The sequence below is a fragment of the Festucalex cinctus genome, chromosome 12, assembly GCF_051991245.1.
Source record: "Festucalex cinctus isolate MCC-2025b chromosome 12, RoL_Fcin_1.0, whole genome shotgun sequence".
Lineage (NCBI taxonomy): Eukaryota > Metazoa > Chordata > Actinopteri > Syngnathiformes > Syngnathidae > Festucalex > Festucalex cinctus.
In genome coordinates, this window is record NC_135422.1 from 25,841,268 (window position 1) to 25,859,588 (window position 18,321).

Here is an 18,321-nt window from a genome sequence, read left to right on the forward strand (position 1 = left end):
ACCCATCTAACGCTTTAAAAATAGCGACATAATTCAGATAAAAATATTATTCGTACTATATTGTTTTTTTTTACAATAGTTTCTGAGTTCTCACAATAGGTGTTCGATGATACTATTTTATAGTTTTATGTTTTTCTTACCGGTATGATTAACTTGTATTACATTTATGACGTTTCGCTATCATCTTAAAACACATCTTTGCATCGTTTTAAGGTGGCCGGTGTATTTTGTACAAATAATATATGGATATTTATTGATTTCTGATCAATTTTTACTCGTACATTTACCTACTTTTGCTTTTAGGCGTATGTTAGTTACTTGTATATGAGTGCGTATTCTAACTTTCCCATTCACTTCTTGGTTCCATTCCATCACCCCTGCGAGACCGGACTCGTCTACTTAATATCACTAAAGTCTGTTCAAAAATCATTGGATACCCTGTCAGAGCCTTATCTTCCTTTTGTGACCGAATCCTGCTCGATCCCTCTCACTCACTTCATCGAATGTTTGAGTGGCCTCCATCATCTCAGCAGGCTGAGACGCCCCACTCTGACGAACACACCGACGAAGAAGGAGGAGGACTACATTTGTCCCCAGATCACTAAAATCTCTTGAACAGTGACCCCCCATCCCAGGCCAAATTGCAACAGACTGACTGACACGTAGCACTTTAGTGTGAAGCACGGAGCACTTTCTTTTGTTTTTTTTATTGTTATTTATTATTTTTCGTATTTGTTTTTTTTTGTTTTTTTTTTTTTTTTTTAATGTTCATTGGTTTCATGTTTTGTTTTTTTAACTTCCCCCTCGACGACAAATAAAAGCGTTTTTGAATTGAATTGAATATTTAATTACTTGTGGTATTTTATTCATTTTTAAGTTATCTGGTTTACTTGGTATAATTTTAAGCTGTATGATGTATTTTATGTTAATATATGGATACTTATGTACACATCTACTTCTTATTCATTTCAGATCCGTTTTTATTCGTATATTTACCTACTTTTGATATTAAGTTTACGATGGCTTAGACTGTTTGAATGCGCTGTATAAAATAAACTCGAGTTGAGTTAGTTAGGTACTGTTTTTTTTTGTTTTTTGTTTTTATAAAGTCAAATTATTACCTTTATGAAACTTTTTAGTTCTCCTTACGCTTTACTATGAAATGTTTCAAAATACTCGGTCCCTCCAAAACAAAGCAAAACAAAACGTGTTTACACATTTTTACGGATTTTAAAAAATTCTAGGCGTGACTTTGCCGAGTATTAAATGCCCGTTTGTATTTTTATTGAATGCGTACGTATACCGTTAAAATTTGTAATTCATATTTACCTACTCGATTCCTGTATTGACTAATTATTCGTGAGGCTAACGTTTTACAATTTAAAGTTATTCCGAGAGTTTACTCTCTAGCGACGTCTTTACACGCTTTAAACGTCGGCTTAGACCCCTTGTGTCTTTACTGATGAATATTATCGTTAAATATTTTATCCCGGATTAAAACAGGGGGGACTTATTCAAAGATGTTTTATTTTACGGTAAATGTTTTTATAATAGTCGCATATTGATTTTAATGTGCGAAGGAATCAAGGAGACTCTGACTTTCATTTTTTTTTTAAATCTGTTGTTTTAGCGCCACCAACCTTTTTTTTGGGGGGGGGTAAAAATCCACGCACCCCTCGCCACCTCCTTGCTCCACCGGAGGTATAAAACTCGATAAGAAAACAAACGACAAACATGATTTTAATCCGTACAGATATATTTTTTATTTAGTTACATGGGACGTCAACAAAAAGACATGATTCTAAAAAGGTGATACATTGTAAAGCACATCAAATAAAACATAGGGACGCACCTTGCTTTCAATAACAGTTTGGAAGTTTTTCATTTCATTTTTAGATTAAAAGACTCGTCATTGTCGTAACAATATTTAGCACAGTCAATAAACAATATCATGAGGCTCATCAAATGTCCCGCTTTAATATCATGGTTACACCAATTATTCAATACATATTCCAACGTGTTAGTCATGTTTACACGGTTCTTCAAATAACTTGGATGATAAAGATCTTACTATTTCATTCATCAAAATCATTTTCCAACAGTTTTGTTCTCAACGGATGTGTGTGAAATGGTTTTCTCTACAATTTCTATCCAATTATGCAAGCTTTCGAAAAAGATTCCCCCCACCTCACAGGTACCAATCTGCGATCAGATCTAGCTGTTCATGGCTCAGTCCTCCGTCGCAACAGTTATCGAGAACGATCTTAATTCTGTCTAACACCATACGCTCATGAACGTAGTCGTGTAGCACAAATTCTACGATGCGTTGGACTTCCTCGGTAGTCGTCTCACGATGGGTTATGGTTAAGATACGGTGAATCGTCGACAGAAAACGTCCGTTACACAGTAGTTTCATGATACCTTCAAAATTCCTAGCAAGATAATACGGTTCCCGATCATAAAATAAGCAGGGATGTCTTAATTGGCACGGTAATTTTAAATCACATCCGGAGCAATTCTCTCTGCTATATTTATGGATAGCGCTCATCAACATATAGCTAACAGTCTGCTTAATACAATTATATCTTGCATTTATTACCCAGACATCCGGCGAGTAGTTCCAAACCAATTCACCCTCTCTCTCCTTAGGCCCGGCAGAAGCCTTCGGTAGACTGGTTAGCGAGTCGTCGTCATCCACGGAGGTCTCAAGAGAGGAAACGTTACTTTCCGTACCGTCCTCAGTCGGGCGATCGTCGGGTTGAGGAGACCCGGGCGGAGGGTTGTTCTCCTCTTCCTCAGCAATAGGGTCTATCATCTGTAAATATAAACGTAGGTAACCCTCCTTTTTTATTATTATTATTATTATTGATGTTAGTAGGCTACATCGATTCGTCAAAAGTAGTTTACCGGGATGGATGCCGTAGACCCGAAGTCATTAGACAATGTTGAGGATAAGTTGCAAGCGGTCACGGGGCTGGAACTCCGGTAGGGTCCGTCGATAAAGGTTACGTTTGCCTCATCCTCTTCGACGTCCGAACGCTCAGGACTAGATGTTGTAAGATTTGGCGGCTCGCTGAAAATCTGCATACTTCTGGAGAGTCGTGGGGATGTCCAGATCGTTCTAACTCGATCCCCCGGAGGTGGTGGCACTGCTAAATCTCCTCAAAGATTATTAAACGTTCGCAATGTTAGGTTTTTTTTTTCTCGAAGGGGGAGTGTTAGATGATGGCCGAACGGTCTTTATTAGCACGAGACCCCCACAGGGGGTGTGGATTTTTACCAAAAAAAAAAAAAAAAAGGTTGGTGGCGCTAAAACAACAGATTTTTTTTAAAATGAAAGTCAGAGAGTCTCCTTGATTCCTTCGCACATTAAAATCAATATGCGACTATTATAAAAAACATTTACCGTAAAATAAAACATCTTTGAATAAGTCCCCCCTGTTTTAATCCGGGATAAAACATTTAACGATAATATTCATCAGTAAAGACACAAGGGGTCTAAGCCGACGTTTAAAGCGTGTAAAGACGTCGCTAGAGAGTAAACTCTCGGAATAACATTAAATTGTAAAACGTTAGCCTCACGAATAATTAGTCAATACAGGAATCGAGTAGGTAAATATGAATTACAAATTTTAACGGTATACGTACGCATTCAATAAAAATACAAACGGGTATTTAATACTCGGAAAAGTCACGCCTAGAATTTTTTAAAATCCGTAAAAATGTGTAAAAACGTTTTGTTTTGCTTTGTTTTGGAGGGACCGAGTATTTTGAAACATTTCATAGTAAAGCGTAAGGAGAATTAAAAAGTTTCATAAAGGTAATAATTTGACTTTATAAAAACAAACAAAAAAACAAAAAAACAAAAAACAGTACCTAACTAACTCAACTCGAGTTTATTTTATACAGCGCATTCAAACAGTCTAAGCCATCGTAAACTTAATATCAAAAGTAGGTAAATATACGAATAAAAACGGATCTGAAATGAATAAGACGTAGATGTGTACATAAGTATCCATATATTAACATAAAATACATCACACCGCTTAAAATGATACCAAGTAAACCAGATAACTTAAAAATGAATAAAATACCACAAGTAATTAAATATTCAATTCAATTCAAAAACGCTTTTATTTGTCGTCGAGGGGGAAGTTAAAAAAACAAAACATGAAACCAATGAACATTAAAAAAATAAAATAAAAAAATAAAAAATAAAAAAATACGAAAAATAATAAATAACAATAAAAAAAACAAAAGAAAGTGCTCCGTGCTTCACACTAAAGTGCTCCGTGTCAGTCAGTCTGTCGCAATTTGGCCCAGGGATGGGGGGTCGCTGTTCAAGAGATTTTAGTGATCTGGGGACAAATGTAGTCCTCCTCCTCCTTCTCCGCCGCTGTCTTCGTCAGAGTGGGGCGTCTCAGCCTGCTGAGATGATGGAGGCCACTCAAACATTCGATGAAGTGAGTGAGAGGGATCGACCAGGATTCGGTCACAAAAGGAAGATAAGGCTCTGACAGGGTATCCAATGATTTTTTAACAGACTTTAGTGATATTAAGTAGACGAGTCCGGTCTCGCAGGGGTGATGGAATGGAACCAAGAAGTGAATGGGAAAGTTAGAATACGCACTCATATACAAGTAACTAACATACTTCTAAAAGCAAAAGTAGGTAAATGTACGAGTAAAAATTGATCAGAAATCAATAAGTATCCATATATTATTTGTACAAAATACACTGGCCACCTTAAAACGATGCAAAAATGTGTTTTAAGATGATAGCGAAACGTCATAAATGTAATACAAGTTAATCATACCGGTAAGAAAAACATAAAACTATAAAATAGTATCATCGAACACCTATTGTGAGAACTCAGAAACTATTGTAAAAAAAAAAAACCAATATAGTACGAATAATATTTTTATCTGAATTATGTCGCTATTTTTAAAGCGTTAGATGGGTAGACGTCTTAAATAATATTATTCATTCAAATTAAGTAATATAGTAGCTGTTATTTCACAATCAAGGCGGTACGTTAGCTGGCTTCTTAGCATAAAGGGTTGTGAGATCGAGTCCTGCCTCAGGCCTTGTTGGGTAGACTTTGCATGTTCTCCCAAATTCCTGAAAAAACAAAAAAACAAAAACAAAAACAAAAAACAAAAAACAAAAAACAAAAAACAAAAAACAAAAAAACAAAACCCACGCGTAGTAGGTAAATTAAAGAGTCCCGATGTGTAAATATGCGTGTAAAAATTGTTTACCTACGCGTACCATCGGAAAGTAAGCGCGATTCGTAAGGAAAAAAAATAAATCGTTCAATCAAAAGTTAAATGTCCCTTAGTCATACAAGATACACGTTTGTTCACTATATATTTAGGTAAATTGCTGCAAAGAGCGGTTTTAAGATTAAAAAAGATCGTCGCGGTAGATTGTTACGCTCTGATTAAATCTCGTAGTTTTGTGTTTTAAACCCAGGGGTGATTTAGTATAGCTAATCTTACAGACTATCATATTCAATAATATCTTATAGGCTAATTTAACAATGGGTATTTCTAAGTATTTAAAAAAAAAAAACCTCACAAAGACTTGGGATCTCTTAGTTCGAATACGTCGTGCAGCGATAAAACTATTTAGAGTGTTAAACGTGCTACATCTTCGCTAACGATAAGTCTAAAGACGTTTTATTTATCCTCGAAGGGTAAGTTAAAAAAACAAGAAACAAAACAAAACATAAGGGTGTCACGAAACAAAGCACTATCGGTAACAAAAATAAAAAGTAAGTATCCATATATTATTTGCACAAAATACACCTGGCACCTTAAAACGATGCCTGCATCCCCCTAAAAAAAAAAAAAAGCTAAAACGGAAACAAAACAAAAATAAAACTACATCACCCTTCTTCACGTACGCACCATGTCCCGAACATAACATATTTCATACCCGAATACTTTCTAAAAAACTACAATCCTAAGCCTTACAAGGGTATCCAATGAAAGAAGCCATGGTAATAATTAGAAGATATTTCATTCATACATCATCAAATAAAAAGGCTGACATCAAGACAGAAGACTCTTACAAACAACAGCTTAAAGATTTCAAAAAGTATGATCCCCACATTACATTGCCCCTCCACCTCCTCCTAAATCAGTTACTGCTTTTAAAAAAAAAGTTTGCGATTACAAGTCCGTTTCATAAATCAGTTTAAGAAAAACAAAAAAAAACTAGAGCTGCGAGCAGCTATAAAGGGCCCTCGCAACCTGGGCCACGTTGGGGTATTTGCACGTCGGGGTACTGGCATGTTGGGGTACTGTCAAATAGGAAACCATCTAAATTGTAAACGTTTTTGCCATGCTTTGTGTTTTTAAAGTTTCATGGAAAGGCCAAAAACGATGCACAATTAACAAAATAAAATCAAAATGGATTGGCACATGGCTATATAGAATACTTTTTGAATATATTCGGCATGCCTGCCAATATTCACACATCTAGCTGAATCATATAATCGGAAAGACTTCATAAAAATGTCTAGAGGGCGCTATTGAAGTATTTATTGCAAATTTAATAAGAAATCTCTAAAATATTCATGCTTATGACAAGCCTGATGTGTGTGTAAAGTTTCATGAGTTTTTGCACATGTTTAGATCAAAAAAAAAAAAGCAGCATTTTACTTGGCAAACAATCCATCGCCATGAAACGGCGTGCGACAAAATAAATAACTTTCGATCACTTTGTATCTTAAACATCTTAAGATGAAGCACACCAAGTTTGAAGACAGTCGGATAAATTTTGTAGGAGGAGTTCGTTAAAATATGACCCCTAAAAAAGGCCACAAAAAATGGCTACAAATCCCAACGTAAATCAAAATGGCGGACTTCCTGTTTGGTTTAGCAGATGGTTCCAAGAGACTTTTTTGTACATCGTGGGCTCTTATGTATGCCTCTAAATTATCATAGCGCTAGGTGAAACGTACAACCGGGAATGCTTCGTTAAAGAGGAGTTTTTTACCACAAAATGTGATGACCGGCCCCTACGGGACTTCCTGTTGGGTTTAGCACATGGCACCAAGAGACTTTTTTGTACATCGTGGGCTGTTAAATTTGTCTCCAAATTTTCGTAGCTCTCGCTGCTTCGTACAACTGGGAATGCTTCATTAAGAGGGAATTTTTTTCCTTTGCAAACTGTGCATGCCACGGCAACAGCGTGCGACGAAATAAAAAGCTTTCAATAACTTTTCATCTTCAACATCTTAAGATGAATCACACCAAGTTTGGAGATGATCGGATAAACTCCGTAGGAGGAGTTCGTTAAAATAAGACCCCTATGAAATGGCCCAAAAAATGGCAACACGTTCCAAAGTAAATCAAAATGGCGGACTTCCTGTTCGGTTTAGCATATGGTTCAAAAAGAGTTTTTTGTACCTTGAGGGCTGTTACATATGTCTTCAAATGTTGGTAACTCTAGGTGAAATGTACAGCCGGGAATGCTTCATTAAATAAGAATTTTGAAACACAAAATTTGATGCCTCGCCTCTGGCGGACTTCCTGTTAGGTTTAGCATATGGCACCAACAGGCTTTTTTGTAGATCATAGTCTGTTACATATGTGTACCAATTTTCGTGGCTCTCAATTAAACGTACCACCGGCAATGCTTTGTTAAGTAAGAATTTTGAAACTGTAAATTTGATGCCCCGCCACCGTCATATAGTATGTCAAAAACTTTAGATTTTTTACCATGATGTTGTCCCAGGTGTTGAGATGGTACAGCCCAAGTTTGAAGTCAATCGGGTTAACCGTGTTGGAGAAGCGGGCAAAAGTATGACCCCTGTAAATGTGCAAAACTGGGCCAAAATTGGACATTCAGATGATCATACCTCACTTTCTGTCTATTTTAGGGTACACACATCAAAGAGGTTTTTGTTCATCTGGATGTGCTACGGGTGCCACACAATTTTCGTCGCCATAGGACAATCGTAGCGGGACAGGGATCCGTTAAACCTATGTAGGTGGCGCTACAGAGCCATTTTTCTGTTATCATGTATGGCGACTTTTAAATATCAAATTTTTCGCCAGGCCCGATCTGCGTGTAAAGTTTGGTGAGTTTTCGTACATGTTTAGTGACTCAAAAATGTGGTTGTTTGCGGAAAAGAATAACAACAAAGAAAAAGAATAATAACTAGAGCTGCGAGCAGCTATAAAGGGCCCTCGCAACCTGGGCCACGTTGGGGTACTTGCACGTCGGGGTACTGGCATGTTGGGGTACTGTTTCATAGGAAACCGTCTAAATTGTAAATGTTTTTGCCATGCTTTGTGCTTGCAAAGTTTCATGGAAAGGCCAAAAATGATGCACAATTAACAAAATAAAATCACAATGGTTTGGCACATGGCTATAGAATAATTTTTGTAGGTATTAGACTGATAGGTGTGCCTCCAAATATTCACACATCTAGCTGAATCATATAATCGGAAATACTTCATAAAAATGTCTAGAGGGCGCTATTGAGCCATTTATTACAAATTGCACAACAAATCTCTAAAATATTCATGTTCTTGAGAGGTCTGATCTGTGTGCAAAGTTTTGAGTTTTCGCTCATGTTTAGACTTTCAAAAAAAAAAGTATTTTTCTTTGCAAACAATGCATCGCTAGAGCAAAGGCGTGACAAACAATTTCAATAACTTTTCATCTTAAATATCTTCAGATGAAACACGCCAAAGAATGAAGACGATCTGATAAGTTTTGTAGAAAATATGAGGCCTATAAAAGGCCCCAAAAAATGGCTACAAATAGCAAAGTAAATCAAAATGGCAGACTTCCTGTTTGGTTTAGCATATGGCTTTAGAAACTTTTTTGTCAGTCTTAGGCTGATAGGTATCCCAATTTTTACAAATCTAGCTGAATCATACATTTCCAAAAGCTTCATAAAAATATCTATAAGGCGCTATTGAGCCATTTATTGCAAATTGCATAAGAAATCTTTAAAATATTCATGTTTATGACAAGTCTGATGTTTGTGTAAAGTTCCATGAGTTTTCGCTCATTTAGACAAAAAAAAAAAAAAAGCAGCATTTTACTTGGCAAATAATGCATCGCTATGGCAACGGCTTGCGACAAAATAAAAAAAACTTTCGATAACTTTGCATCTTAAACATCTTAAGATGAAACACACCAAGTTGGAAGACAGTCGGATAAATTTCGTAGGAGTTCGTTAAAATGTGACCCCTAAAAAAGGCCTAAATCAAAATGCCGGACTTCTTGTTTGGTTTAGCACATGGTTCCAAGAGACTTTTTTTGTACATCGTGGGCTCTTATGTATGCCTGCAAATTATCATAGCGCTAGGTGAAACGTACAACCGGGAATGCTTCGTTAAAGAGGAGTTTTTTTTAGCTCAAAATGTGATGCGTTTAGCACATGGCACCAAGAGACATTTTTGTACATCCTGGGCTGTTACATATGTCTACAATTTTTCGTCGCTCTAGCTGCTTCGTACAACTGGGAATGCTTCATTAAGAAGGATTTTTTTCCTTTGCAAAAAGTGCATGCCACGACAACAGCGTGTGACGAAATAAAAAACTTTCAATAACTTTTCATTTTCAACATCTTAAGATGAATCACACCAAGTTTGAAGATGATCGGATAAACTCTGTAGGAGGAGTTTGTTAAAATATGACCCCTATGAAATGGCCAAAAAAAATGGCAACACATTCCAAAGTAAATCAAAATGGCGGACGTCCTGTTAGGTTTAGCATATGGTTCAAAAAGAGTTTTTTGTACCTCGAGGGCTGTTGTATACCTCTACAAATTTTGGTAACTCTAGGTGAAACGTACAGCCGGGTATGCTTTGTTAAAGAGGAGTTTTTTTTAGCTCAAAATGTGATGCCCGGCCCCTGGGGGACTTCCTGTTGGGTTTAGCACAGGGCACCAAGAGACTTTTTTGTACATCTTGGGCTGTTACATATGTCTACAAATTTTCGTAGCTCTAGCTGCTTCGTACAACTGGCAATGCTTCTTTAAGGATATTTTTTTTCCTTTGCAAACAGTGCATGCCATGACAACAGCGTGCGACGAAATACAAAGCTTTCAATAACTTTTCATCTTCAACATCTTAAGATGAATCACACCAAGTTTGAAGATGATCGGATAAACACTGTAGGAGGAGTTCGTTAAAATAAGACCCCAATGAAATGGCCAAAAAAATGGCAACACGTTCCAAAATAAATCAAAATGGTGGACTTCCTGTGAGGTTTAGCATATGGTTCAAAAAGAGTTTTTTGTAGGTCATAGCCTGTTACATATGTGTACCAATTTTCATAGCTCCAGATTAAACGTACAACCGGCAATGCTTCGTGAAGTAAGAATTTTTAAACTCTAAATTTGATGCGTCGCCGCCATCATATAGTATATCAAAAACTTTAGATTTTTTACAATGATGTTGTCCCAGGTGTTGAGATGGTCCATCCCAAGTTTGAAGTCAATCGGGTTAACCGTGTAGGAGAAGCGGGCAAAAGTATGACCCCTGTAAATGTGCAAAACTGGGCCAAAATTGGACATTCAGATGATCATACCTCACTTTCTGTCTATTTTAGGGTACACACATCAAAGAGGTTTTTGTTCATCTGGATGTGCTACGGGTGCCACACAATTTTCGTCGCCATAGGACAATCGTAGCGGGACAGGGATCCGTTTAACCTATGTAGGTGGCGCTATGGAGCCATTTTTCTGTTATCATGTATGGCGACTTTAAAATATCAAATTTTTCGCCAGGCCTGATGTGCGTGTAAAGTTTGGTGAGTTTTCGTTCACGTTTAGCGTCTCAAAAATGCGATTGTTTGCGGAGAATAATAATAATAATAATAACTAGAGCTGCGAGCAGCTATAAAGGGCCCTCGCAACCCGTGCCACGTTGGGGTATTTGCACGTCGGGGTACTGGCACGTTAGGGTACTGTTTCATAAGAAACCGTCTAAATTGTAAATGTTTTGCCATGCTTTTTGTGTTTGTTCACATTGCTATGGAATGCTTTGTCGAGGTATTCGGCTGATAGGTATGCCTCCCAATATTCACACATCTAGCTGAATCATATAAAAAAAAAAATTCTTTGCAAACAATGCATCGCTACAGCAAAGGCGTGCCACGTTGGGGTACTTGCACGTCGGGGTACTGGCACGTTGGGGTACTGTCAAATAGGACAAGGACCATCTAAAATGTTTTTGACAAGCCTTGTGTGTGCAAAGTTTAATCAAAACGCAAAATATGGTGCGCAATTCCCAAAATAAATTCAAAATGGCGGACTTCCTTTTAGGTTTAGCATACGGCTACAGAATACTTTTTGTAGGTCTTAAGCTAATAGGTATGCCTCCCAGTTTTCACAAATCTAGGTCAAGTCATCTTTAGTTGTGTATCGCTTGAATCATACAATTGGAAATGCTCCATAAAAATGCATAGAGGGCGCTATTGAGCACAACGTTGGGTTACTTGCACGTCAGGGTACTGGCACGTTGGGGTACTGTTACATGGAACAAGGACCATTTAAAATGTTAGTTTTTTCCATGCCTTGTCTGTGCAAAGTTTAATGAAGAAGGCCAAAAATTATGTATAATTCCCAAAATAAAATCAAAATAGCGGACTTCCTCTTTGGTTTGGCAAATGGCTACATAATACTTTTTTGTAGGTCTAGCATAATCATACAATCGGAAATGCTTCATAAAAATGTCTAGAGGGCGCTATTTATTGCAAATTGCACAATAAATCTCTGAAAATTCATGTTCATGACAAGTCTGATGTGTTTGCAAAGTTTCATGAGTTTTCATGTGTATAAAAAAAAAAAAAAGCAGCACTTGACAACTGTTACATGGAACAAGGACCATTTAAAATGTTAGTTTTTTCCATGCCTTGTCTGTGCAAAGTTGAATGAAAAAGGCCAAAAATGATGTATAATTCCCAAAATAAAATCAAAATAGCGGACTTCCTCTTTGGTTTGGCAAATGGCTACATAATACTTTTTTGTAGGTCTAGCATAATCATACAATCGGAAATGCTTCATAAAAAGGTCTAGAGGGCGCTATTTATTGCAAATTGCACAATAAATCTCTGAAAATTCATGTTCATGACAAGTCTGATGTGTTTGCAAAGTTCCATGAGTTTTCATGTGTATAAAAAAAAAAAAGCAGCACTTGACAAACAATGCATTGCTATGGCAACAGCGTGTTACAAAATAAAAAACTTTCGATTACTTTGCATCTTAAACATCTTAAGATGAAACACACCAAGTTTGAAGACAGTCGGATAAATTTTGTAGGAGGGGTTCGTTAAAATATGACCCCTGAAAGTTTTTCCTTGCCCGGTTGGAGGGTTAGATCAGGGGATGTCGCAACTTGTTTGTGGTTAAGTGCTACAGAAGTAAATGTGTCTTAACAACCTCATGATTGAATGTGTTTTCAATTCTCTAGGATGTGATTGGATTGTATCAATTAAATGTTCTTATAACTGATTCAGTGAGTAGTAAAAATAGTGTGTCAAGTATAATGACATGAAATATAAGGAATACAAAAAACAAAACAAGAACCCTCTAAATTACACATTTTGTTCCAGGCTTTATGTGCGTGCATAGTTTGAGTATACACCTAGGTTTAGGCCAGGAGTGTTCAAACCTTTTGCAAAGAGGGCCGGGTATGGTAAGGTGAAAATGTGTGGGGCCTAATCAACCATTTAGTTTAGCCTGACATCATTTTTTTACATGCATATGTAAATATATATATGTGGACAAATGTGTACATATGTCTACAAATTTTTGTAGCTCGAGCTGCTTCGTCCAACTGGGAACGCTGCATTAAGAAGGATTTTTTTTTTTCCTTTGCCAACAGTGCATGCCACGACAACAGTGTGCGACGAAATAAAAAGCTTTCAATAACTTTTCATCGTCAACATCTTAAGATGAATCACACCAAGTTTGAAGATGATCGGATAAACTCTGTAGGAGGAGTTCGTTAAAATAAGACCCCTATGAAATGGCCAAAAAAATGGCAACATGTTCCAAAGTAAATCAAAATGGCAGACTTCCTGTTAGGTTTAGCATATGGTTCAAAAAGAGTTTTTTGTACCTCGAGGGCTGTTACATATGTCTTCAAATTTTGGTCACTCTAGGTGAAACGTACAGCCGGAAATGCTTCATTAAGTAAAAATTTTGAAATGCAAAATTTGATGCCCTGCCTCTGGCGGACTTCCTGTTAGGTTTAGCATATGGCACCAACAGGCTTTTTTGTAGATCATAGTCTGTTACATATGTGTACCAATTTTCGTAGCTCTAGATTAAACGTATAACCGGCAATACTTCAGATGAAACATGCCAAAGAATGAAGACAATCTGATAAGTTTTGTAGAAAATATGAGGCCTATAAAAAGCCCTCCAAAAATGGCTACAAATAGCAAAGTAAATCAAAATGCCGGACTTCCTGTTTGGCTTAGCATATGGTTCTAAAAGACTTTTTTGTACATCGTGGGCTCTTATGTATGCCTCCAAATTATCATAGCGCTAGGTGAAAGGTACAACCGGGAAGGCTTCGTTAAAGAGGAGTTTTTTAGCTCAAAAAGTGATGCCCGGCCCTTGCGGGACTTCCTGTTGGGTTTAGCACAAAGCAGCAAGAGACTTTTTTGTACATCGTGGGCTGTTACATATGTCTACAAATTTTCGTAGCTCTAGCTGCTTCGTACAACTGAGAATTCTTCATTAAGAAGAATTTTTTGCCTTTGCAAACAAGTGCATGCCACGACAACAGCGTGCAGCGAAATAAAAAGCTTTCAATAACTTTTCATCTTCAACATCTTAAGATGAATCACACCAAGTTTGAAGATGATCGGATAAACTCTGTAAGAGGAGTTCATTAAAATAGGACCCCTATGAAATGGCCCAAAAAATGGGAACACGTTCCAAAGTAAATCAAAATGGTGGACTTTCTGTTAGGTTTAGCATATGGTTCAAAAATAGTTTTTTGTACCTTGAGGGCTGTTACATATGTCTTTAAATTTTGGTAACTCTAGGTGAAACGTACAGCCGGGAATGCTTCATTAAGTAAGAATTTTGAAACTCAAAATTTGATGCCCCGCCTCTGGCGGACTTCCTGTTGGGTTTAGCATATGGCACCAACAGACTTTTTTGTAGGTCATAGTCTGTTACATATGTGTACCAATTTTCGTAGCTCTAGGTTAAACATACAACCGGCAATACTACGTTTAGTAAGAGTTTTGAAACTCTAAATTTGATGCCCCACCGCCGTCATATAGTATGTCGAAAACTTTAGATTTTTTACCATGGTGTTGTCCCAGGTCTTGAGATGGTACATCCCAAGTTTGAAGTCAATTGGATTAACCGTGTAGGAGAAGCAGGCAAAAGTATGACCCCTGTAAATGTGCAAAAATTGGCCAAAATTGGACATTTAAATACTCATATCTCACTTCCTGTCTATTTTAGGGTACACACATCAAAGAGGTTTTTGTTCATCTGGATGTGCTACAGGTGCCACACAATTTTCATAGCCGTCGGACAATCGTAGCGGGCCAGGGATCTGTTTAACCTATGTAGGTGGCGCTATGGAGCCATTTTTCTGTTATCACCTATGGCGACTTTAAAATATCAAATTTTTCGCCAGGCCTGACGTGTGTGTAAAGTTTGGTGAGTTTTCGTTCACGTTTAGTGTCTCAAAAATGTGATTGTTTGCGGAAAAGAATAATAACAAATAAAAAGAAGAAGAATAATAAGAATTCCTTGAAAAACAATAGGGACCTCGCAGCGGTCGCTGCTCGGGCCCTAATAATAATAATAATAATAATAACTAGAGCTGCGAGCAGCTATAAAGGGCCCTCGCAACCCGGGCCACGTTGGGGTACTTGCACGTCGGGGTACTGGCACGTTGGGGTACTGTCAAATAGGACAAGACCATCTAAAATGTTTTTGACAAGCCTTGTGTGTGCAAAGTATAATCAAAACGCAAAATATGGTGTGCAATTCCCAAAATAAATTCAAAATGGTGGACTTCCTTTTAGGTTTAGCATACGGCTACAGAATACCTTTTGTAGGTCTTAAGCTAATAGGTATGCCTCCCAGTTTTCATAAATCTTGGTCAAGTCATCTTTAGTTGTGTATCGCTTGAATCATACAATTGGAAATGCTCCATAAAAATGCATAGAGGGCGCTATTGAGCACAACGTTGGGTTACTTGCACGTCAGGGTACTGGCACGTCGGGGTACTGTAACATGGAACAAGGACCATTTAAAATGTTATTTTTTTCCATGGCTTGTCTGTGCAAAGTTTAATGAGAAAGGCCAAAAATGATGTATAATTCCCAAAATAAAATCAAAATAGCGGACTTCTTCTTTGGTTTGGCAAATGGCTACATAATACTTTTTTGTAGGTCTAGCATAATCATACAATCGGAAAGGCTTCATAAAAATGTCTAGAGGGCGCTATTTATTGCAAATTGCACAATAAATCTCTGAAAATTCATGTTCATGACGAGTCTGATGTGTTTGCAAAGTTTCATGAGTTTTCATGTGTATAAAAAAAAAAAGCAGCACTTGACAAACAATGCATTGCTATGGCAACAGCGTGTTACAAAATAAAAAACTTTCGATTACTTTGCATCTTAAACATCTTAAGATGAAACACACCAAGTTTGAAGACAGTCGGATAAATTTTGTAGGAGGGGTTCGTTAAAATATGACCCCTGAAAAAGGCCACAAAAAATGGCAACAAATCCCATCATAAATCAAAATGGCAGACTTCCTGTTTGGTTTAGCACATGGTTCCAAGAGACTTTTTTGTACATCGTGGGCTCTTATGTATGCCTGCAAATTATCATAGCGCTAGGTGAAACGTACAACCGGGAATGCTTCGTTAAAGAGGAATTTTTTAGCTCAAAATGTGATGCCCGGCCCCTGGGGGACTTCCTGTTGCGTTTAGCACATGGCACCAAGAGACATTTTTGTACATCCTGGGCTGTTACATATGTCTACAATTTTTCGTCGCTCTAGCTGCTTCGTACAACTGGGAATGCTTCATTAAGAAGGATTTTTTTCCTTTGCAAAAAGTGCATGCCACGATAACAGCGTGTGACGAAATAAAAAACTTTCAATAACTTTTCATTTTCAACATCTTAAGATGAATCACACCAAGTTTGAAGATGATCGGATAAACTCTGTAGGAGCAGTTTGTTAAAATATGACTCCTATGAAATGGCCAAAAAAAAATGGCAACACATTCCAAAGTAAATCAAAATGGCGGACGTCCTGTTAGGTTTAGCATATGGTTCAAAAAGAGTTTTTTGTACCTCGAGGGCTGTTATATACCTCTACAAATTTTGGTAACTCTAGGTGAAACGTACAGCCGGGTATGCTTTGTTAAAGAGGAGGTTTTTTTAGCTCAAAATGTGATGCCCGGCCCCTGGGGGACTTCCTGTTGGGTTTAGCACAGGGCACCAAGAGACTTTTTTGTACATCTTGGGCTGTTACATATGTCTACAAATTTTCGTAGCTCTCGCTGCTTCGTACAAATGGGAATGCTTCTTTAAGGATATTTTTTTTCCTTTGCAAACAGTGCATGCCATGACAACAGCGTGCGACGAAATATAAAGGTTTCAATATCTTTTCATCTTCAACATCTTAAGATGAATCACACCAAGTTTGAAGATGATCGGATAAACACTGTAGGAGGAGTTCGTTAAAATAAGACCCCAATGAAATGGCCAAAAAAATGGCAACACGTTCCAAAATAAATCAAAATGGCGGACTTCCTGTGAGGTTTAGCATATGGTTCAAAAATAGTTTTTTGTAGGTCATAGCCTTTTACATATGTGTACAAATTTTCGTAGCTCTAGATTAAACGTACAACCGGCAATGCTTCGTGAAGTAAGAATTTTTAAACTCTAAATTTGATGCGTCGCCGCCGTCATATAGTATATCAAAAACTTTAGATTTTTTACAATGATGTTGTCCCAGGTGTTGAGATGGTCCATCCCAAGTTTGAAGTCAATCGGGTTAACCGTGTAGGAGAAGCGGGCAAAAGTATGACCCCTGTAAATGTGCAAAACTGGGCCAAAATTGGACATTCAGATGATCATACCTCACTTTCTGTCTATTTTAGGGTACACACATCAAAGAGGTTTTTGTTCATCTGGATGTGCTACGGGTGCCACACAATTTTCGTCGCCATAGGACAATCGTAGCGGGACAGGGATCCGTTTAACCTATGTAGGTGGCGCTATGGAGCCATTTTTCTGTTATCATGTATGGCGACTTTAAAATATCAAATTTTTCGCCAGGCCTGATGTGCGTGTAAAGTTTGGTGAGTTTTCGTTCACGTTTAGCGTCTCAAAAATGCGATTGTTTGCGGAGAATAATAATAATAAGAATAATAATAATAACTAGAGCTGCGAGCAGCTATAAAGGGCCCTCGCAACCTGGGTCACGTTGGGGTACTTGCACGTCGGGGTACTGGCACGTTGGGGTACTATCAAATCGGACAAGGACCATCTAAAATGTTTTTGACAAGCTTTGTGAGTGCAAAAGGCCAAAGATGGTGTGCAATTCCCAAAATAAATTCAAAATGGCGGACTTCCTTTTAGGTTTAGCATACGGCTACAGAATACTTTTTGTAGGTCTTAAGCTAATAGGTATGCCTCCCAGTTTTCACAAATCTAGGTCAAGTCATCTTTAGTTGTGTATCGCTTGAATCATACAATTGGAAATGCTCCATAAAAATGCATAGAGGGCGCTATTGAGCACAACGTTGGGTTACTTGCACGTCAGGGTACTGGCACGTTGGGGTACTGTTACATGGAACAAGGACCATTTAAAATGTTAGTTTTTTCCATGCCTTGTCTGTGCAAAGTTTAATGAAAGAGGCCAAAAATGATGTATAATTCCCAAAATAAAATCAAAATAGCGGACTTCCTCTTTGGTTTGGCAAATGGCTACATAATACTTTTTTGTAGGTATTAGGCTGATAGGGGTCTGTCCTAATTTTCACAAATCTAGCAGAATCATACAATCGGAAATACTTCATAAAAATGTCTAGAGGGCGCTATTTATTGCAAATTGCACAATAAATCTCTAAAAATTCATGTTCATGACAAGTCTGATGTGTTTGCAAAGTTTCATGAGTTTTCACACATGTATAGATAAAAAAACAAAGCAGCACTTTACTTGGCAAACAATGCATCGCTATAGCAGCAGCGTGCGACAAAATAAAAAACTTTCGATAACTTTGCATCTTAAACATCTTAAGATGAAACACACCAAGTTTGAAGACGGTCGGATGAACTTTGTACGAGGAG